This window comes from Pinus tabuliformis, chromosome 8, assembly GCF_031772625.1.
Source record: "Pinus tabuliformis cultivar Carrire ecotype Pingquan chromosome 8, CPIR1, whole genome shotgun sequence".
In the NCBI taxonomy this organism is placed as follows: domain Eukaryota; kingdom Viridiplantae; phylum Streptophyta; class Pinopsida; order Pinales; family Pinaceae; genus Pinus; species Pinus tabuliformis.
In genome coordinates, this window is record NC_142294.1 from 1,048,284,258 (window position 1) to 1,048,308,981 (window position 24,724).

A 24,724-nucleotide genomic window follows, 5' to 3' on the forward strand; every position below is an offset into this window, starting at 1 on the left:
AGAGACATAAAGGTGTTTGGAGATGCTGATCTCATAATTTAGCAAGTGAACAGAACATTCCAAGCAAGGCACCCAAGGCTGAGAGCATACAGAGATGAGGTATGGCGACTCAAATATTATTTTAATAGTTTTTGCATCTCATATATCCCTAGAGTCAAAAATCAACTCGCTGATTCCCTCGCTGTGTTTGCTAGCATGTTCATCCCTCCCATGCCCCCTAGGTTGGTTTATGAAGTCTAGATAAAATATAGACCATCCTTGCCTGATAATGTCTAGCATTGGAAAGTTTTTGAGGATGATGATGAAGTAAATAGATTTCTGCAAGTCATTGATGAATTCTCTGAAATGCAAATTGACCAAGAGAATGAAGCATTGGAGGAATGTCCCTAGCCCCATCTTAAGAACAAAATTGGCCATGAAAACATTGTACAACTGCCTAGCAATCATATACCTAGAGGGCTAGTGCCTCTAGAAAAGCTATTTGACCATAATGATGTGCCTTATAAGGCTGCCCAAAAAGAAGATTAGTGCACAGTCCATAGGCATAATATAGGGAGTCCAGAGCATCCAAAATATATAAATTTGTCCACCCATCTGTCTGTTGCCCAAAGTTCCGAGTACTGCACCTTAACGAAGCAATTTTCTGATGTCTTTGCCTAGGAATACAGTGACCTCAAAACTTATGACAAATAGATCATCCAACATAAGATCCCATTGGAGAAAGACACCATTCCTTTCAAGCAGAAGCTGAGACCCATAAATCCTTTGCTCCTCCCCCTGATTGAAAAAGAAATCAAGAAGTTGTTGGCTGCCAAAATCATAGTCCCTCTGAGATATTCAAAATGGGTAGCCAACTTGGTAGTGGTGAAGAAGGAAAGTGGTGAAATCAGGCTGTGTGTTGATTTCAGGAACCTGAACAAATGCTCTAAGAAAGACAATTATCCTTTGCCCAAGATGGAGCATTTGCTGCGGAAAGTCTCAGGAGCCAAAGTGATGTCTTTCCTGGATAGATTTTCAAGGTATAACCAAGTTGCTATGCATCCAGATGATCAAGAAAAGACTGTGTTCACCACTCCTTGGGGCACTTTTATGTACTCTAAGATGCCTTTTGGGTTGATGAATGCTGGAGGCACCTTTCAGAGAGCTATGGATATAGCATTCGTAGGAGAGAAGGATAAGTTTGTCCTCATCTACCTAGATGATATAACAATATACTCCAGCATCCATCAAGACCATTTGCAGCATTTGAAGAAGGTATTTCTGAAGTGAAGAAGGTTTGGGATATCAGTGAATCCTAAAAAGTCACAATTTTCTTTGGAAGAGGGCAAACTTTTAGGACACACTGTTTCTGCTGCAGGTGTAAAAATTGACCCAGAAAGAGTAAAAGCAATACAGACCTTGTCTGTCCCAAGATAAAAAAAGGACATCTAGTACTTTCTAAGCAAAATAAAATTTGTAAGGAAGTTTATTCCTAATTTTGCAGAATTGATAAAACACATCACCTCCATGCTGAAAAAGGGGTCAGAGATCAAGTGGACTGATGCAGAAAGAAAATCTTTTGAAGCCATCAAAAGAGCTATTTTGAAAGCTCCCACTTAGATCAGCCCAGATTATAGCATGGAGTTCCACATCTTCTCCTTTGCTTCTGGTGACACACTTGCATCAGTCTTATTGCAGAAAGATGATTAAGGTTCAGAGCATCTAGTGGCATTCTTCATCAAAACATTAAGGGATGTTGAACTGAGGTATGATATCATCGAAAAGCAGGCTTATGCTCTTGTCAAATCCTTGAAAGCTTTCAGAATATACATTCTGCACTCCAAGGTGATTGCATATGTGCCCTCTGCCTCAGTAAAAGATGTCCTAACGCAACCAGATGTTGATGGAAAAAGGGCTAAATGGATAGCAAAGCTTATTGAATTCAATATAGAATTAAAGCCCACCAAGCTTGTCAGAGGTCAGGGCCTTTCCAAGCTAATGGCTGAAGAAAATTGTAGGATGCTGGACATGAACTGCATAAGAAAAAATTTAAAGGATGGACAAACAGAAGAAACAATTGAACCAGGGCAGAACTAGTCATTGACTGAAAATCTAGCTTCTTGTGAATGGTATTCTACAATAGCTCAATTTTTGTTGAAGCTAGAAGTTCCTCCAGGCCTTAGTTCAAGCCAAGCCAGAACTATTAAGCTCAGAGTAGCCAAGTATTGCATTCATGAAAACCTGCTCTACTGGAGGGACCCCTCTAGAATTCTTTTGAGGTGTTTGGACAAAGAACAATCTATGGAGGTCATGCATCAGTTCCATTCCAGCATCTGTGGAGGACATCACTATTGGAAAACCACAACCCACAAGATCGTCAAAGCTGGGTATTATTGGCCCACTTTGTTTTCTGATGTCTTTTCATTTGTAAAATCTTGTGATAGGTGCCAGAGATTCGAAGGAAAACAACACTTGAAATCCTTGCCCTTGAAGCCAATACATGCCAGCGGTCCTTTTTAGCAGTGGGGTTTGGATTTCATAGGGGAATTTAATCCACATTCCAGTGGCCATCACAGATGGATTTTAGTAGCCATTGACTACTTCACTAAGTGGATTGAGGCCATCCCTACTAGGAAAGCTGATCACCATGTGGTCATGAAATTCTTGACAGAAAACATTTTCACCAGGTTTGGCTGTCCACACAAGTTGGTTACAGACAATGCAACATCCTTCAGGGCAAAAGAGTTGGTGGACATGTGTGACTAAATGGGCATTAATCTGGTGCATTCCACCTCATATTACCCTCAAGGTAATGGCATAGCAGAATCATCCAATAAGAGTCTCATAAGGATAATTAAAAAGCTACTGGAGGATAACAAAAGGAACTGGGATTCCAAGATGAAGTATGCTTTGTGGGCTGACAGAGTGACTGCCAAGAAATCCATAGGAACCCTCCATTCAAGCTGATATATGGCACTGAGGCCATATTCCCAATTTAGTTGACCCTCCCTATGGAAAAATTCTTGCAGGAAGATCAAAATGCGGAAAATGACATGGCTATAGGATCAGTGACCTGGTAGAAGTTCATCAAATCAGAGAGCAGCTGGTTGAAAAATCTGCAACACATCAAAAGAGGATCAAGGAAGCCTTTGACAGAAAGGCAAATATGGAAAATTTTTAGATTGGAGACTTGGTACTCAAATGGGATGCACTGAAGGAGAAGAAAGGCAACCATGGGAAGTTCAATACTTTGTGGACTGGACCTTTTGTCATTTCTCAGATCCAGGGGAACAACACTTTCATGCTACAAAGTGTGGAAGGAGAGACATTTTTTGATGGCCCAGTTAATGGGCGGTTTTTGAAAGTTTATGTTGCTTAAGTTCTTCAGGCCTTAATGTTGTAAATATGTTCTTTTTACATGTTTTAGTGTAGGCTTAATTAGACTCCATGCCCAATGGAATACTAGGCAATGTTTTTGATCTTGTTTTTATGTAGAAAGGCAGCGGTCTACAGTTCTTGAGACCTCATAGGGAGGATCTCATCCCCAGAAGGATCCAGTGTTAACTCTGCTATGCAATGTTGATTTTCCAAGGTCAAAGGAGAGTCTGGTCTGTGTTATGGTGTCTTCAAAGGGACCCCTCATGGGTCATTTTCCCTTTTCTTTCCATCCCCCTTTCCCTCCATCACCTCTATTTTCCTATTTTTCTTCTAAGAAACCCGACAGATTGACCCCCTTTGGCCTTAGCCTCGAGCGCAAAGCCCGAATCCTCCATAAAACCATCCCATATGTCTTCGCGCTTCCATAAATCATCACACTTCATCCCTACCGTTGATCCCCTTGTCGATCCAAAGGCCCCGGTTGCACCTGATAAAGGCGACCTACTCCACAAATCCCCACCGTCAGATCATCTCCGCTGAGATCTGACGGCCTTCGCACTTATCGCGCCCGTAACTCACCTGAATGTTAGCGAGCGATGAGAGCGTTTTTTCTCTCTCATCCGCTGCTACGTGTTGGCCGTTGAGTGGCATCGCACGCCCTTGTCCTTTTACCGCTTTACACTCAAAAACGGTGCGATCAAGACCAAAACCGCTTGACCAATCTGCCCCCGCTCATTAACGCCCATGCAGCTCGGTCGCCCGATAACTGTTCGATCTATCCACCAAAGATCCAATGGCCCTCATTCACCCCGCTCTTACCCTAGCCGATAGCCTCCGTCGAGCCATCTCCGCCGTTCGTTTCCTCAATCCGACAGCCATCCTTTTCTCTCACCCAACTCGTCCACTCGCCCATGCATTCCACGTCCTGACCAATCTGCTTGCATGAAGAAGGAAGATGACCAACTTACCAGTACCAGTCACTGACAGGTCCTAACAACCATGTTTAACTGACAGTATGGCCAAGGGAGAAAGGGACAGAGCACGACCCTGTGACTGCATTTATCAGTTATGGAACCCCACTGGTACAAGCACTCCAACTGCTTAAGAGGATAGCACAACACTTGAATAGATTAGATTCATCTACTGAAGCAAGCAAGCATTATCAGAGACTCGATCAGGTAGTTAAATGTGGTTGGTGGTCAATTATGACCCCTCCATACCTAAATGGCCAAGTGCCCTTGTAATGTAAAATCCATAAAGACCTGAAAGAAAGATGTAATCAGGGCTGGTGGTTGGTATTTTGATGTAAGGCTCAACTTCTAGAGACTGTAGATATTTTGTCACTTGCAGCGTCTCGTCTTCATTTTCAGCTATTGCAAGCTTCTTTTGCTGTTAACTGCTCACTTTCCATTTTCCTTTGTTCCAAGATTGTGCCTGATATGTTGTGTTCTTGATATTTTGAGGTTTAGCACTAGATAACTGTCATCTTATCTATGTTAGATTGTTGAATGCATCATTGAATAGGTCACTCAGGTTTCTTTCTATCTGATTCCAGAGAGCTGTCATCCTATCTGTGCATTAGTAGAATAGATTTATGAGTTTCTTTACTAGTTGCAGCTGGCCATCACATGGTCTTGTGCATCTTCTGGTGTGGTTAGTATTCTCCATATTCACCCAATATCTAAACTGTGAGAATTTTGTGGTTTAAAGCCTTTTATTCTAGGGGTGTTCACGCATGTGTGGAGTGAAACAAAGTAGAAATGGTTATCTATCTTGAACAAACCATCATTCCTTCCATTAAACCTACAACAATAGTTGAATTTATATGTTACCAGGCATCTCCGAGCTACAACCTAGGAGAGTTTCTTGGAATCCTAACACTTAGAAATAATATGGAGATGGTATTACTAATTAGATTAGAGTATTGTTCTTAAAGTTGTTAGCTGGCTATCCTAAAAATTAATCTCTATTGAATTAGTTTTGTGGATGGTTTGAAAGTGATCCTAAAATCTACTTTTGTTAGACTGTTTTTGATTTTATCTTGAATTTATGCTGCAATCAAGTCTAGATTACTATGTGCAAGAGAGATCTATTCTATCAAATTTAAAATGAATGATGTCTGAATTTAATTGCCAAGAAAAATATTGTCACTCTTTAACTCATTCAACCTCATCCATACAAGAAATAAAACTGATAAACTGAAAAGCAACTAAGCGATGAAATGAGACAGTTGGAATACACTAGTTAAAAAGCAAAGGGAATGATCAACTGTAGTAGATAAAAAGAAAATGAAATAATAGAATTAAGCTAGGTAGAAAGCAAAGGAAATTGCTTATGCAGATAATAGTTTAATTGCGAATTCCATTATACTGCATTTCAAAACATAAAACAGAGCTTCTACAATTTAACTATTAAAGAAATCTATGTACAATTGGTCAAAGACCTGTATTGGACATAGGGGCCTTCCACGAAATAGTCAAAAATATCCAATCAACGCAGTATGGAAAATATGAACCAAGTCTATTACTCATAAACAAGCTTAACGAGATGTTCTCAGAATTTACATATATCGGCATGCACCCAAAACACAGAGTGGCCATTGCTTTTATAATATTTCTCTGAATAACAATACGAGAGTTTCAAGCCTACATATATTTATTTCAATCCTATTAAACCAAACTATATCGCTAAATAATCGATTTGCTATTTGGAAAATAAAATTGATAAGATTTTGTGAAAACTCGGACTCTATCCCGACAATAATCTTGCATTTGACTTCGAGGTTGACCGTGTTATAGTGTGATATTATTGAAGGATTGGATCGAGAGAATAGGAAAGAATCCATGAGGGGATCATTCCTCATCCATCCATATCTTCTTTTTCTTAGTTGGTGTGCTCTAACCCTGTCAAAAATGGAGGTAGTTGCGGAAATACAGATTAGCTACAGAAACATGCCAATTCCGTAGTTGAATGCACACTTTAACAAAAAAATAAGGTATATAGACAAATATTAAAAAGAGGACATGTAGGTGCTTACCTTAACAAAACCTTGTGTCCATTACATTTATTTAGGTGATAGGTATAGGAAAAAGGAAGAAGTATAGGAAAAAAGGGTGTCAAGGTAAGGCAATCCTTGGACCCTACATTCCCCCACGCTGGAGGTTTTGTATGTCCTCATAAAATTAATCATTGTTATCTTCTTGTGCCCTATCATCATCACATTCAGGATTCACTTTCTTCTTCTTTTTGGCAACCACTGGCATTCTCAGTTTCTTCACGAGGATCTTATATTTTCGGTTGATGATTTGTATTTGCATTGCTCTATTTTCCTTCTTCAACTTCTTGTTCTTTTTGTACCATATAATCAAATGAAGAATAAGGTTATCACTCTTTACAATTTGAATCCCATTCTGTGCTTTCAATGTTTGATTTTCAATTTTGAGATACCTGTTCAATGTCTCCAACTTAAAGATCTCTTGATTTAAAACATTATAGGCTGAAGGTTCTTATGGTTCATTGAACTTATTGCTTCCTTCTCCTGGACTTTGGATTGATTCTTTAGTTGATGCTTCTTTCCTTTCTAATGACTATGTAGTCATAAATCTCTTTTTGAACATGATCAACACCTGCACTGTGCACTGGACTTCTTGGAGGTGAACTACAGGATGGTGATGACACCCTTGGTGACAGTTTTGGTGATCCTTCTGAAGGACCTTTAGGGTCTTCAGTCGGCTCCCTCTCCTCAAGATTGATATACTCAGTAGCTCTTGAAACTGCTTGTTGCATTGTATTTAAGCTATTACTTCTCCTCAATCCTGAGGTTTGTAATCCCTGTGCTTTCCTCTTTTTAGCTTTTGGCTTCTTTTCTTGAAGAAGGATCTTGGTTTGTGGTAAATCCTCTGTTATTTTTCTAACTTTCTTTCTTCTAAGATTTCACCTTTTCATTTTCTGCAAAATATCCACTATGGGTAGTTCATCCTCTAATATTTGTTGTTGAGACTGGGGTTCTTGTTCTTTTGTTGTTTCCATTGGTCTCTTCCTGCCCCTGAGGGTCCTACTACTGTTGGGTTGTTCAGGAGCTCTTTCTTCAAAATGGTTCCTCACTAGAAAATTTTCATAGCTATCCCATATACTCTGAAGGAAAAACTCAACCAAGATCTTTATCAATCCATGATAATACATGGTATTATCTATGAATTGAATTTTCTTTTGAACATTCATGGACATTTTCTTAAGACTATGCAAGAGGAAATAAGGAAGATTTGTTTGGTGCACCTCAAGAAAATTCATCATTCTTCGAATGTGGTAGAAATACATGTATCCAAATCGATCCTCACAAGTAATAAATTTCTGAAGTATAAGGAGCAAGTTCCTCCATTTACTCTTAAGGGTTGTACTAGGAATACTTTTCCTGAAGATGATGGTGTCCATGTTTGGATTTTTCAGGAAGACTTTCCAATCTTCTCCATTGATTCCCCTATTTTTGAACCATTTTTCTCCATTTCTAGGCAATTCAGTAGCTTATGCTATCAAGGAATCCGTTATGGTGAATTTGATGTCTCCTATTTCAACCTCTGTTCCATCAAATGAACGTGCAAAGTTCTTCATCACCTCTTTGTGAAAACCGTCGAATTCCTATATGAATTGTAGCCACTGTAATTTCTACAACAACTCCCTAGTATGAGGATATCCCTCTAAGAATTTATTCCCTGCTGGCTTGGTTCGGACAATAACACCCATTATGGAAGATGCTTCATCTCAAGGGCTGCTTCACTTGACTAGAAAAGTGATGTTGGTAAAGTTTCGTTCAGTGGTGGAGAGACATAGAGGCTATGTGAATTCGGGGAAATGGAAGAACATGTGAATTGTAATGAAGGCTGTGGGAATGAATTGACTATTGGAGTGAATTCAAAATAATGATTCGGTGACCGATTCAGAATGGGGACAAGACATGAGTTTAAGTGGTGGATAATTATGATTTTGACAAGTGACCATCACCCTTAATTTGCAATGGTTTCATTTTACTTTGGAAGTGGTATGTCCTCGTAGTTCATATATGTAATATATTAATCCTCATTGTAAAATTAAAGTATTACATACCTTTGATTAACTTGCTAACCTTAATTGTCCTTCAATATCTCCTGTAGGTACTTTACATTGTCAATTATTCTTCAATTCAAATCACCAAGTGTTCCTATCAAGTTGGCTAAATATTTTTTATTAGAGCTGCAAAAACTTGTCCGAGCTGCAGAAAGTTGCTGATTCTGTAGCTAAGAAAAAAAATTAGGAAAGGGAATTTTTTTTTTTGAAAGAAAGTTTAAGGTGCCAGCATGAGTTGGTTTTCACTTCAAATTTTCTGTATAAGCATGCCAACAACAAGTTGGTTTTCATGTTTATATATATATATATATGTGTGTGTGTGTGTGTATATAAATTTTTTTATTTTTTATTTTTAGAAAAGTAAAGTTTTTAAGGTGGAAAAGAAGAAATCTTCTCAACCATCTTCAATTCTGAATTATCTTGGAAAATTTTGACAAATTCCTCATTTGTCAATGGCCTCTGATAAAGTCTGAGTCGATGTCCATCCGCTAAAAGAGGAATTTTCTCTTCATCAATAGTCCTGATTCTAACTGCACCATTGTCAAAAACATTTTCAACTTCATAAGGTCCAAGCCAGTGGGTTTGGAATTTTCCTTGGAAAATTTTGACCTTTGAATCAAAGAGTAATGCCCAATCTCTTGGATGGAATTTTCTTTCTTTAATGTACTTATCATGCCATCTAGATCTCTGTTGTTGAACTAGGTTGGTCTTCTAGAGGGCTTCTTATCTTATTTTTTCAAGCTCATTACTGTTGTTGAACTAGGTTGGTCTTCTAGAGGGCTTCTTATCTTATTTTTTCAAGCTCATTAAGTTGTCTCATCCTTTGATTTTGTGCTTCTGATAAGTCAAGATCTAGCTAGACTGCTGTTTTATAAGTCTGAATCTGGAACTCTATTGGAAGTAGGACCTGCTTCCCATAAACAAGTTCATAGGAAGTATGTCCCATAGTACTTCTCCATGTAGTTCTATAAGCCCACAAAGCTTGTGGAAGCTTTTCTGCCTAGTCCTTCTTGTGTAAGTGTACAATCTTGGTAAGGATTGCCTCAATCACCTTATTTGTAGACTCAACTTGTCCATTGGCTTGTGGATGGTATGGAGAGGACTTTCGATGTTTGATTTTGTACTGCTCCACAAGCTTCTGCACTAATCTGTATGTAAATTATGTTCCTTGATCTGTTACAATTTCTCTTGGAACACCAAAACGAGTGAAAATAGCCTAAAAAAGAAATGAAACTACAACATTTTCAGTAGCAAAAGGAGGTACTTTAGCTTCTACCCATTTAGTGACATAATCGGTACATACCAGAATATATCTCTTTTGCTTTGAAGGTGGGCTAATTGGACCGACAAAATCTAGTGCCCATTTTTCAAATGGTTCAATGAGTACCCATGGCTGTAATGACATTTCATTTGAAAGAGTGCGTTTTCCCATTCTCTGACAACTATCAGATATTTTAACATATTCCTTGGTATCCCTGAAAATGGAAGGCCAATAATATCCTAAAAGTAAGACTTTATAAGCAGTTCTTTTGTTAGAAAAATGTCCTCCACATGGTTCATCATGGTAAGCTTTAAGTATTTCTGGTATTTCATCCTCTCGAGATCTGGTCCTGTTTTGTATAACTCTCCGTTTATCCATGAATAAGATGTGCTATTGTGAATTATCCTCCTCTTTTCTCTAGGAGAAAAATGAAATGGAATTTTCCCTGTAGCTAAATAATTAGAAATATCTTCATACCAAGGTGATTTAGTAGATATTGCAAAAAGGTATTCATCAAAAAATTTATCTTCTACAGGTTGATCATTATTATCATTCTGAATTCTAGATAAAAAGTCAACAATTGTGTTCTGTTTTCTAGGTCTATCTAGAATGGCGATGTTTAATTCTTGTAACAATAAGATCCATCTAGTTATTCTTCCATTAGTGATTGGCTTATTCATTAGGTATCTAATGGTAGAATGGTCCGTGTGAATGAAAGTTTCATAGATAGTTATATAATGTCTGAATTTGTTAATGGCATGAACTACAGCTAAAACCCCTTCTCAGTTACAGTATAATTTATCTTTGTAGAAGTTAAATTTTTACTGGTATAATAGATTCCATAAGGATTAAGGTCTTTTTTCCCTAACACAACTCCCAAGGTTGTATCTGAAGCATCGGTTGATATATGGATAGGCAATTTCCCCTTAGGTCCTTTTAGGGTAGGTGCTTCAGAAATTATTTTTCAAAGTTTTAAAGGCGGCTTGATAATCAGAATCCCAATTGAATTCATAGTCCTTGGTAATTTTAAAGAGTGGAGATGCAATTTTTGTGAATTTTTCTATAAATCTTCTATAATATCTAGTAAAACCAAGAAAACTCCTAACATCTCGTTGAAAATTTGGCACTGATAATTTAAAAATGACCTCAACTTTAGATGAGTCCACCTTAATTCCATCTCCTGAAATATGGTGACCTAAGATGATTCCTTTGTTAAACATCATGAAACATTTCTCATGACTTAACAAGAGATTTGTTTCTTTGCATCTTATTAAAACTTTTTTCTAAATTTTCAAGCGCTTCATTAAAAGAATCTCCATAAACTATGAAATCATCCATATACATTTCCACACAGTCATGAATAAGATCAGAGAAAATTCTCTGGCCTGCTCTTTGGAATGTTTCCAGAGCATTGCATAATCCAAAGGGAAGTACTCGGTAAGCATAAGTTCCCCATGGACAGGTGAATTTGGTTTTATATTGATCTTCAGGTGCTACCTGAATTTGGTTACATCCACTAAAACTATCCAAAAATGAAAAATATTGTTTCCCTGCCAATGTGTGTAAGACTTGATCTATGAAAGGCAGTGGAAAGTGGTCTTTTAATGTTTCTTTATTCAATTCCATGTAATCGATGCATACTCTCCATTTTCCATTTTTCTCTGGAACTATTACTATGGGTGAAATCCACTGACTGTATGATATCAGATAAATGCAATTTACATTTAGGAGTTTTTGCAATTCCTCTTGAACAATATCTTTTAGGTTTGGGTTCATTTTTTGTTGAGGTTGTTTAGCAGGTCTTGCACTTTTTTCAATGTAGATATGATGTATGCAAGTTTTGGGATCAATTCCCCTCATATCAGTATATTCCCATGCAAAAGCAGAAGAATGTTTTTGTAATACTTCTATCAGTTGATTCTTTTGTAATCCTTCTAAGTTTTCATTAATATTCAAAATTTTACGTGGAAATATTTCTATTAAAGAATTCCCAATTTTTTCCATGGAGAGAAATGATACTTGTCTATATGAGAGATATTCATTTCGACTAAGGTCATAATGTGAGGAAGATTCATTATTTTCCAATAGATTTAAAATTTGGTCTTCCTCTCTGATTTGTCCACTAGTGAAAATAGGTTGTATATCATCTTCATCATCTATCCATTCTTCATTCTCTATTTCTATTGTTTTTCTTGCAGGAGGGTATAATGTAAATTTCTTTGTAGAACTTCCATATGATATAAACATGTCACCTGATCTACAACCGATGAAAGCATCAACTGTATCTAACCAAGGTCTTCTTAGGATTAATGGGTGTCCTTGTAAATTATTCTTGGGTGTTAAGACCATGAAATCAACAGGATATTCCCAAGAATCTAAGGATACACAAACATCCTCCGACACACCATTAGGATATTCCCAAGAATCTAAGGATACACAAACATCCTCCAACACACCATCAGTTTTAATCACAGACCTATCTGCTAATTGTAATAGTGTTGGTGTGTATTGAAGGTTAGGAAGCTTAAGTGAATCCATGACTTGTTTACTCATTATGTTTATGGTTGCTCCTAAATCAATCAGTGTGTTTGGTATTTCTATTCTATTGATGTGAATTTTGACAATGGGGCTTCCTGGATCTAGATATTTTTGAATTGTCATTTCCCCTATCATGATGTCTGCAATTTTCCCGACTAATTAAATTATTTTTATGTATTTTCTTTTTCTTTATGATATTTGAGTACTTAATTCCTTAATTGTTTTTGAAAAAATTGGTATTTATTTTATGGATTGTAACAAAGGAATTTTGATACAAACATTTCTTAATTCATCCAACATATTATAATCATGCAATGTGATTTGTTTTTCTACTCCATCAATTTTCAGCCATTCAAGAAAGGGTGATCTAATTGCTACCAAGGGTTGTTTTATGATAGGAGTATTTATTGGAACATTTTCTATTTGATTATTCTCTTTTTGGGGGAGAGAGGTCTCTCCTTCTTTAGATTGATGTTTACGTTTTTGAAGATTTAATCTTGTTTCCTGAATAACAAAAGGGGGTTTTATTTGTAACACTCTTGTAGACCTTAAATGGACATTATTTAGACCTAGTGGAGTTATTACATAAGTTTGAGGATTTTGCCTTTCCATGTTGTACACAATTTTTTGTGGTATTTTATTATTAGGATTTGGAAGTGGTTGAGCGGGTAGTTGATTGGGGTTTTGTGTAAATGGTAGGGAGAACCGTGGATTTTGATTCTGAACTTGGATTTGAAGTAGTTGATTAGCTTGGGGAATTTGATTGGATTGGGGTAGAAATTGTGGTGGAAGATAGGATGGTGAATATTGTTGATATTGAGCATAAGCCCCATAAGGACTTTTCCATCCTTGATTCCAAGATTGTGATTGTGGATGAGCCTAAGGCTGCCAAGATGGATTCCAATTATTCTGTGAAGATTGAGAAAATTGTTGTGGTATGAAGCCTTGTGGTTGATTTGGTTGGGAGTTTTGCCATGGTCTCTTGGCTATAAGGTAAAGAAGGTCTACTTGTTTTGGTATTCCTTCATCATTAAATACAACCTTGAGACTTGGTAAAGAAGGACACTCCTTGGTATCATGATTATATGCACATATCGCACAAGTTTCTATAGCTTTTGAATCCAAGGGACACTCTCTTAAGGCATGCTTCTTTCAACATCTAGGACAAAAAATAGATAATGCAACATTTTTAGATTTTTGCTTATTCTGTATTTTAAGGGTGTCTATCTATTCACTTAGACTCCCTAAAATATCTGTCTTGAAGGTATCAAGCAAGCTTCCTAATTCTGCCCTACTGACTGTCCTAGCTGTAGATTTATTAATTCTTGATAAGAGAGGGTCTTTAGGACTCTTTCCGACCCGTGCTTTACCCCTTGAGATATGTACGCATAGATCACAAATATTTGCAAATGGTAATTGAGAAATATCCCCTTTTCCTATTAAGTTAAGGAGATCAATCCACTCATCTTTGATAGCTTTGAGCATGAGGGATTTCAAAGTTTCCTCATCCAAATTATCCATGTTTCTCTTTTAATATTGTAGACAAATCTCTCCACTAAATCTTCAAGATTTTCATCTTCCTTTTGTGTCATTTTGAAGACTTCATCTTTAAGGTTACTAGGCATACAGTAATCTCTATATTTGCCTAAGAAATCCTCTTTCATTTCTCTCCACGTTCTTATAGAATTCACTTCTAAACTCATGAACCATTTTAAGGTTGTAGGAAATATTTTTAGTTTTTTAGCATCATGCAGATAGTCATATGATCTGCATAATACCTCAAATTCGAAGAGAAATGTCTCTGGGTCTTCATTTCTTTTTTCGTGGAAATTAGGAAGAATTAAGGGTGATATATTTTTCATTGTGAGGGTTGTATCTTCATCAAAAATAGGAAATCCAAAAGGATCTTGATGTTCTCTACCTCTACCTCCTCCTCTATTCCTATCTCCACCTCCTCCTCTTTCTCTTCCTCCTCCAATCCTATTTTCCTCACCATTGACATTGTGTACCTCTCCTTCCCCTTCTCCAGCCATGATAGATTCCTCAGAAGTAATGTAAGGTTCTTCTAATTCTTTTGGTTCCTCTATTTATGGGTGGTCAAAATAAGTTTCTTGTTCCTCTTCTTTACTAGGAACTTCTAATTCTTCTCCTAAAATTTATTCACCAACGAAAGATAGAAAAACTACTGCTGTAGTTGGGGATGCAGGGTTTTCTTCAATTACAGCTTCAGTGGATGAAGTAGGTGAAGTTTTGGACTAGATTTTTGATCTTGAGACTTTAGGAAGTCTTTTTCGACCTGCAAATGGAATTCGAGTTTGAGTAGGTGGTGTGGAACTTCGAAGTTGTGGTGGAGTGAGTGGATTTATGGGAATCAAGCTTCTTCCTCATCCTACAAATCTACCTCTAGAGTCTCTATCCATATGCATATCATGTTTTGAATTAATAGTTTTTCTCTCTCTTATTTTTTTTTTAACTTCTATTTGTACTTCCACGGCAACGGCGCCACGAGTGTTTAGACAATTTAATGTTCTTTAATTGTCATCATAAAATATCGACCAGGGTAGGTATACTGATGAAGCACAAGTGCACTATCCAAGCTAGAAGTTATTTTATGTCGTTAATATATCTATGTTATTGTTAAAGTCTAATCTTAGAATTAATATGGATATGGTATTACTGATTAGATTAGAGTATTGTTCTTAAAGTTGTTCGCTGGCTATCCTAAAAATTAATCTCTATTGAATCAGTTTTGTGGATGGTTTGAGAGTGATCCTAAACTCTACTTTTGTTAGGCTATTTTTCATTTTATCTTGAATTTTATGTTGTAGCCAAGTCTAAATTACTATGTGCAAGAGAGATCTATTCTATCAAATTGAAAATGAATGATGTTTGAATTTAATTGCCAAGAAAACGATTGTCACTCTTTAAATCATTCAACCTCATCCAAATAAGAAATAAAACTGATAAACTGAAAAGAAACTAAGCTATGAAATGAGATAGTTGGACCACACTAGGTAAAAAGTAAAGGGAATGATCAACTGCACCATATAAAAAGAAAATGAAATAACATAATTAAGCTAGGTAGAAAGCAAAGGAAATTTCTTATGCAGATAATAGTTTAATTGCAAATTCCATTATACTACATTTCAAAACATAAAACAGAGCATCTACAATTTAACTATCAAATAAATCTATGTGCAATTGGTCAAAGACCTGTACTGGACGTAGGGTCCCTCCACGAAACAGTCGAAAATATCCAATCAACGCAACATGGAAAATATGAACCAAGTCTATTAATCATAAACAATCTTAACGAGATGTTATCAAAATTTACATATATCGACACGCACCCAAAATACAGAGCGACCATTGCTTTTATAATATTTCTCTCAATAATAGTACAAGAGTTTCAATCCTACATATATTTATTTTGATCCTATTAAACCAAAATATATCGCTAAATAATCGATTTGCTATTTGGAAAAGCAAATCGATAAGGTTTCGTGAAAACTCGGACTCTGTCCTAGTAATAATCTTGCAATTGACTTTGAGGTTGACCGTGTTATAGTGCGATCTCCTTGAAGGATTGGCTTGAGAGAATAGGAAAGAATCCACGAGGGGATCATTCCTCATCCATCCATATCTTCTTTTTCTTAGTTGGTGCGCTCGAACCCTGTCAACAATGGAGGTAGTTGCGGAAATACAGATTAGCTACAGAAACTGGCTTATTTCATAGCTAAATGCACATTTTAACAAAACAATAAGGTATATAGACAAATATGAAAAAGAGGGTATGTAAGTGCTTACCTTAGCAAAACCTTGTGCCCATTGCATTTATTTAGGTGATAGGTATAGGAAAAAATGGTGTCAAGGTAAGGCAGTCCTTGGACTCTACAACAGGCGACTAAAAAATATGAAGATTTGAATGTATGGTGAAACTGAGTGTACGAAAGAGTGAATGATCATGCATGCAAACAACGAATGCAAGATTCAGAAAATGGGAAAACATGCATGTGTGTGAAACGATTTGCCAAATTAGCAACCGTCAGTGCAAAACAGTGTCATGCATGCGACAACAGTGAGATGAAAACAAAAACTGAAATGGTGCTTGTACAAGCTAACATGCATGCAAATGACATCAAGCGTTCACAGAAATCAAGCAGACAACACTCACACAAGCCAAAACACAAAAAGTGACAGAAATGCTGTAAAAGACAAGTAAAGCGGACTTACTGAGAAATCGCTGAGTTGGATGTGCCGAAGACTCCTAGATGTATTGTGGGATGTCAAAGCTCCAAGATTGATGTGAAGAATGAGATCTATAGCATTGAATAAATAAGTTTTAGACTCATGAAACGCATGACACAAATGTAGGAAAGAACGACACTTGGAGGGAAGTTTCTAAAACAATCTTTGCATGTAATGTCTAGCTGCTAAAAATAGATCACTAAAATCTTGGGATGATTTTTGCATGTTACTTTTTTCTATTTTGGGAAAAGAAGCCCATGCATGCAAATCAAATTTACTAGGTCCCGGGTGGAACTAGTCAACCTGAAGGCACATGCAACAGCCTACAAGACTGGGAGAGGGATTTACGCAGTTTCTGAGCTGAGCTGGGCTGGCTTTCCCAGAGGGATTGAATAATTTATGGGGTCAGCAGGTGACTACTGCCAGAATTATGCAATTTCTGGGTTGAGCTGCAGTGCTGGGCTAGGTTGCACAGTTTTCTCAAGGAAGCCTATTTGAATGTTCTGCGCAATTTCTAAGCCCAGCAAGTTGCCCAACATATTTGCACAACTTCTGGGGGGAAGGCTGGTTCCCCTCCAAAATTATGCAATTTTCTGAGGGAGCTACTCAGCCAACAATTAGTTTAATTCTGGAATGGAAACCTATGAAGGGAGTGAAGAAAACTGACATGCACAGGTTGGAAAGCCACTGAAAAATCATTGAAGCCTATGTACTTGACAGTGCAAGACATGCTGCTAGGATGGTTGGTAGGGAGGCTCCAAAATGAGGCTAAGGCAAAATTTTGGAGGGTGGTTGTAGCCGCTACAACACACCATGGGGCGTAGCGGTCTTGTTTGTAAGGAATAAATATGGTACCCTCAGACTATGCATTGATTACAGGCAGTTGAACAAAGTGACTATCAAGAACAGATACCCTTTGTCGAGGATTGATGACTTGTTTGATCAGTTGAAGGAAGGAGTAGTGTTCTCGAAGATCGACTTGAGATTAGGATACCATCAGGTATGCATCAACGAGGAGGACATATACATGATTGCGTTCAAGACCAGGTATGGGCATTATGAATTTTTTGTTGTTACATTTGTCTTAACTAATTCCCCAACTACATTCATGTGTTTGATGAATAACATGTTGCGTCCATATTTGGATAAGATTGTTATTGTGTTCATTGATGATATACTAGTATCTTATAAAAATGAGGAAGAGTGTGCCGAGAACTTAGCAGCAGGGTTGAGGTTGTTGAGAGAGTGTTAGTTCTATGTTAAGTTGAGAAAATGTAGTTTCTTTCAGATGGAGATAGACTACTTGGGACATGTTGTCTCCAAGGAGGGAATTGTAGTAAATCCAGAGAAGATAAGGGCCATCATGGAGTGGGTAGCTCCTAAGAGTGTGGATGAGGTGAGATCTTTCATGGGTTTGGTAGGAGACTATAAGAGGTTCATCGGGAACTTCTCATAGATTGCTTACCCCATCACATGATTATAGAGGAAAGGTAAGAAGTTTCAATGGAATGAAGAGTGTGAGTCTAGCTTTGAGCAACTTAAGAAGTTGCTGACACATGCACCAATACTATAGATTGCAGATCCACACAAAGAGTTTGTGGTATGTATAGATGCTTGTAAGAGAGGGCTTGGTGGAGTCCTTATGTAGGATAGATAGATGGTATGTTATGAGTCAAGGAAATTGAATGACAACGAGAAGAACTATCCCATGCAAGATCTTGAGTTAGCAATGATTATACATGCATTGAAGATGTGGAGGCACTATCTTTTGGGCAGGCAGTTTGTGCTTATGAGTGATCACATTCGGTTAAGTTATTTGTTTGACCAGCCGAACTTGAATTCTAGGCAGGCTAGATAGTTAGCCACGATTAGCGAGTTCGATTTTGAGATCAGGTACATCAAAGGCAAGGAGAACAGAGTTGCGGATGCTATTAGCAAGAGAGTATAGGTGAATCGCTTAGCAGTTATGAGCTCTTATGGGAAAAATTTACAAGACAAGATCTTGTGGGCAAGACAACAGGATGTCATATATATGGAGATTGTTCACAGGTTGTAGCAGAGTATAGGTCATGGTATAGGTGCAGGTACAGGTACATGTAGTGGTACAGGTACAAGTGATAGTACAGGTACAGGTGTAGGTGAACAAGATTTGGAATATTGCCTTACAATAGGTGGATTGGTCAGGTTTCAAGATAGGATATATGTAGTATATAGTAGTGAGCTCAAGAAGGTGATCTTGATGGAGTTTCATGCGAAACCATATTCAGGTCCCCTAGGCTATTAGAAGACACTCACAACAGTGAAGAGGTATTACTATTGACCGAATTTGAAGAGGGATGTAGTGGAGTTTGTGGCGAGATGTTTCGACTATCAGCGAGTGAAGGCAAAGTGTAAACATCGAGGTGGACTGCTATAGCCAATCGTAATTCCAGAGTGGAAATGGGAGATCATTTCCATGGATTTCATCACAGGGTTTCCAAAGACAGTGAAACAACATGATTCCATCATGGTCATTATGGACATGTTAACAAAGGTTTCACACTTTGTTTTGGTAAAGTCTATGTTCTCAGCTAGTGATGTGGCACAAATATTCATCCGAGACGTGGTTAGACTACATGGTGTTCCGAAGAAGATTGTGTCAGACAGGGACGCGAAGTTCGTTTCCAAGTTTTGGAAGGAGTTATTTGCAGGTTTGGGCATAAAGTTTTCCTTCATCACAACTTATCAGCCAAAGGTAGATGGAAACATGGAGAGGGTCAACAGGATATTAGAGGACATGTTGAGGATGTATGTGATGCATTAGCAATGCAAATGGGTAGAGTATGTCCCTTTGGTTGAGTTTGCATACAACAATGGTTATAAGGAGTCACTGAGGATGGGTCCTTTTGAGGCATTGTATGGGAAAATTTGTAACACTCTCATTAGTTGGGGTGATCTGGTTAGCAGAGTACTGATTGGACAAGATATGTTAGCAAACATGGAACAGGAGATGCATGTGATGAAGAAGAATCTCAAGGCAACACATGATAAGAAGAAGAGTTATGCAGATAGGAACAGGTTGTTAAAGGAGTTCTAGGTTGGGGAACAAGTGTACTTGCACATCAAACCGAAGAAGAGCTCCTTGAGGATTAGCTCATATGCCAAGTTGGCACCACGGTTTTATGGACCATTCAGTATCATTGAGAGGATTGGGCCAGTCGCATATCGACTTGCACTGCCTCCTATAGTGAAATTCCATGACGTTTTCCATGTTTCATTGCTTAAGAAGTATGTTCAAGATGTTGATCATGTGATTGACTGGTCTGTATTGTAGGTGGAACCAGATGGAGAATTCCAACCAGAGCCTCATTGTTTATTGCAAAAAAAGGTTCCCATGCTACGGAACTGAGAAATAGAGCAAGTTAAAGTGCAATGGAAGCACTTTGGGCCTGATGAAGCTACATGGGAGATGGCGGATCATATGCGGGCCATGTATCCTTCCTTGTTTATTGGTTGAGGCAAAGCAACTTTGATATGGTGGTTTGGTAATTGCTTATGGTGGTTGGTAGTTTCTTTATGGTGGTTTAGTATTTTCTTATCATGGTTTGGTATATGCTTCATTGTGGTTTGGTATTTGTTTTATGTTGGTTTATTATATGCTTTATGGTGATCTATATATGCTTTATGATGGTTGATATATGCTATATGATGTTTCGATATATATTCTTAGATATGGTGTTATTATTTATTTGATATATGTTTTGGCATATGTCTTGGTATATATATTTTTATGATGTTATATGTACACCCGTGTATGGATGTAAATACCATAACGAGTTATGTTATAAAGCTCCACTATGCGGTATAGGTGTTATGTTATTATGCTATCATGTGGTTATGTTATCATGATGTTATAATGTCATATGGATTGACACTCAACATGATGATCATTGTAAATACCGTAACGAGCTGTGTTATAAAGCTCCACTATGCAATATGTTGTCATGTCGTCATGATGTTTTGTCTTGAGCAGATATTTCATTATGAATACTGCATCAAGCTATGTTATAAAGATCCATAAGTAATATGTCTTCTTTCAGTAGGTTGCTGAGGTATATGTGTGATTGAACACCGAGGATAGTGTTCCCCAAGGGGGAGGGTTTTGTAACAGCCCTGGTGAAAATTCCATGTAATAAATGTTAAAAACAATAACCACGGATGGCTGGGACACTTATTCGAAGCTCAATGTTGGGCAAGACATCCTAGGGGGTGTTCATTTGGTTGTTTATGGCTAAGGCAATTGGCAAAGGCATTAAAAGGCATTCTGGCACATTTATTTATGAAAATAATGGAAATTAGGAGAAAAAGGAGGTGAAAGGTCACAGGTTGCATGTGAGGAGGAAAATGAAGGAAAAATAATGGGAAATGAAGAAAATAGAGGCCTCGTTCATAAAAAGATTTCTAAGGATTAGTTGGTAACCTTTTGACAGTTCAGTGTCGGAGCTCTCTCTCATTATTCTCTCTCTCATACTCTTGGATACTTAGAGTTTTATTGGAGAACACTTGGAGGGTGGCATACTTGGATTTTTGGAGAAATAAGGCAAAGGAAGATCAGGAAAGCACAAGGAGGCATCAACATTAGCAACTACATCAGATTTGCTTGCAGGTATCGAGTTGCATGTATGATTTCTTCACTAGTTTTGGCATGCATTACATATACATGTGGTTTCTTCGTTGTGATCTATCATTGGCATGGAGATTTCTTGGATTGACAGTGGGTTGCCTAGCCTTGCCATTTCCTAGATAGCCATGGTGATTGTGGGTTTACTTTCATGATTTTGTTTTGGTTGGTTCTCATGATTCCTTAACTTGGATTGAGTTATTAGTTCCTATAAGCCCTGGTCAGGAAAACGCTCTAGAAGTCCTATAACAACTTGGGTTGAGTTACTAGTCCTGTAAGCCTTGGTTGGAAAAACACTCTCGAAGCCCTTGGTGGGTTGAGTTACTAGTCCTGGAAGCCTTGGTTGGACAAACACTCTGGAAGCCCAATGACAGTTGTGGGTTGAGTTACTAGTTCTGGAAGCCTTGGTTGGAACAAATGCTCTAGAAGCCCTGGAAGGCTTGGATGGAGACCAATTTGATGATGGTTTTTTGATGTTCAAACTTGAGGTGGAATCACTGTTTGATGGGTTGAGGTGGATGCCATCTAGAAGCCCTGGATGAATTTTGGTTGATGTGTTCTATGAGATCCCACATTAACGCTTGGAATATGGCACGAGGGTGGATGGCTAAAGAGAGATTTGGTTCAACCATTCTATGGTATGGTGGAACATGGTAGTCCCATCTCTAGTTGAATCATTGCTTTGATTAATGAGAAATCCATTCCCTTGATTTTCATGTGTAAATATACTGATGTATTTAGGGATTTGATGGCTGATATCTTTATTGTATTTATGTTCCTATTATGTTGATTATATGCACATTTTATGACAACAACTATGTATGACTCTCAGCATGTTTTTACTTGTATGTGAATGGATAATGTGCCTATGACCTAATAGATGATAATGCAGCAAATGGCATGAGGGAAAAATGGTTCATAGTGATTCTCAGATAAGTATGAGATCCCTACACTTAATTCTGTTGTTTACACTTGTAGGTTACATGTTGATGATATGTTTGATGAAATTCTTATCATGAATAGTAGGGATCTAGTTAAGGTCTTGAACAAGTATTTTCTTTAGTACTTTCATTTCCATGTTACTTTACTGATTTGAAGAGATGGATCAGTTCTAGGCAGTGTCCTAGGCTCTGAGCCTGAAAAAGTGGCTTAAATCTCAATGTCGCTAGCACATCACTGACAATTTTGGTCCACAATCACTAGAAGACAAACCTGTGATAGCAACTTTAGGTTGTTGGTATCTCCCTTTCCCATAGCATGAGAGCGACTATGGTCCAAGATACCTAAAACAATAGCAGGACCCAGGGGAAGGCTATCTGAGTGGCTGACTTGTCCTTTGAGGGTTTTTTGATGATGTTTGATGTCTTTATGGTTTGTTTCTGTCAGTTCCACTTCCTTAATGTGACTTAGGAGGTCAAATCATATCACAATGGCCTCTCGTTGCATGTTTACCCCAGTTGGACGGTTGCTTGGGTAGATGTGGGAGGATGGTGTTACATCAAGTTAGATGGTTGGTCACTCTTAGTGAGTTTGACTTTGAGATCAGGTACATCAAGGGTAAGGAGAACATGGTTGTAGATGCTCTTTGCAGAAGAGTGCAAGTGAATCACATACACAATATTAATTCATATGGGACATAATTGTAGGATCAGATATTGTAGGCAGGATAACAAGATCATAGGTACTAGTAGCTTAAGCACATGTTACAACATCAGGGTACAGGTGATCAGGATGTGGATTATCATCTCATGATAGATGGTTTGGTGAGATTTAGGAGTAGGATCTATGTTGGACAATAATGAACTCAAGAAGCTTATCTGCAGGGAATTTCATGTTAAGTCGTATTCACGTCACCTGGGATATCAAAAGACTACGACAACTATGAATAAGTTCTACTATTGGCCGAATCTGAAGAAAAAGTTATTTGTGTTTGTCGCAAGGTGTTTGAATTGTCAACGGGTAAAGGCAAAGTGCAAGAATCCAGGTTATTTATTGCAGTCTATTCTGATTCTAGAATGGAAATGGGAGGTCATTTCTATGGATTTTATTATAGGTTTTCTGAGGACATCTAGAAAACATGATTTCATCATGGTTTTGGTTGACGGGTTGACCAAGGTAGCTCACTTCATTCCAGTGAAGTCTACTAATTCAACTAGTGAGGTAGCTCGGGTCTTCATTAGGGAGATAGTGAGATTGCCTGATATTCCTATGAAGATTGTATATGATAGAGATTTCAAGTTAACTTCCAAGTTTTGGAATGATTTATTTGCAGGTTTGGGTACAAAGTTGGATTTTAGTACATCTTATCATCCACAGACAAATGGACAGACAAAGAGGGTCAATGGGATTCTTGAGGATATGTTTAGGATATACATTATGCATCAACGCAAGAATTAGTAAGATTATCTTCCACTGGTAGAGTTTGAGTACAATAATGGGTATTAGGAGTCCTTGAGGATGAGTCTGTTTGAGGCATTTTATGGGCAAAGTTGTAATACTCCATCAACTGGAGTGATCCAGTGAACAGGTTATTGATTGGACCAAACATGTTAGCAGAGATGAAACATGAAATGTAGGTTATCAAGAGGAGTCTAAAGGAAACAAAAGATATGTAGAAGAGTTATGCAGATAAGAAAAGAAGGCTTAAGGATTTTTAGGTTGGGGAGCATGTGTACTTGTGCATCAAGCCTAAGAAGAGCTCCTTGAGGATTGGGTCATGTGCTAAGTTGTCACCTCGGTATTGTGGCCCTTTCAAGATCCTTGAGAGGATTCGACTAGTAGCCTACAGACTTGCGCCACCGCCAACAATGAAAGTCCATAATGATTTCCATGTTTTATTACTTAAAATATATGTGAAGGATGTTGATCATGTGATTGACTAGTATGTATTGCAGGTGGAGCTAGAAGGAGAATTCCATTTGGAACCTTAGTGCATATTGCAGTAGAAACAACTCATGCTTCAAAACAGAGCAATCGATCAAGTTAAAGTGCAGTGGAATCACTTTGGGATCGATGAAGCTACATGGGAGATGGATGATCAAGTGCGAGCTATGTATCCTTCATTATTTGTCGATGAAGGAAAATGAGTTTTTGGTATATGTACATGTCTATGAATGGTTGTTATTGTAAATTTAACAATGACCTATGATATAAATCTCCAATAAGCAGTATATTTGTCATGTTTTCCATGTTGGTTTTTCTTTTCAATAGTTCGTTCATTGTAAATATTGCATCGAGCTAAGTTATAAAGCTCCATGGGTAGTATGTTTTGGTTTTCGGTGGTCTTGTTGGTCATAGGGGTCATAGAAAATTGAGGACGATGTTCCCCTAATGGGGAGGGGTTTGTATGAACCCTCAATTAAAGTTCATGTAATAAAAGTTAATAAAGGAAAAATAAGACCAAGGCCATGGGACACATATTCCAAGCAAAATGTTGGGAAAAACATCCTAGTGGGTGTTACTTTTGGTTTATTTATGGCTAAGGAAATTGGCAAAGGAAAAGAGGAATTAATTGGCATGTATTTATGAAAATAAAGGAAAATAGGAGAAAAGGGAGATGA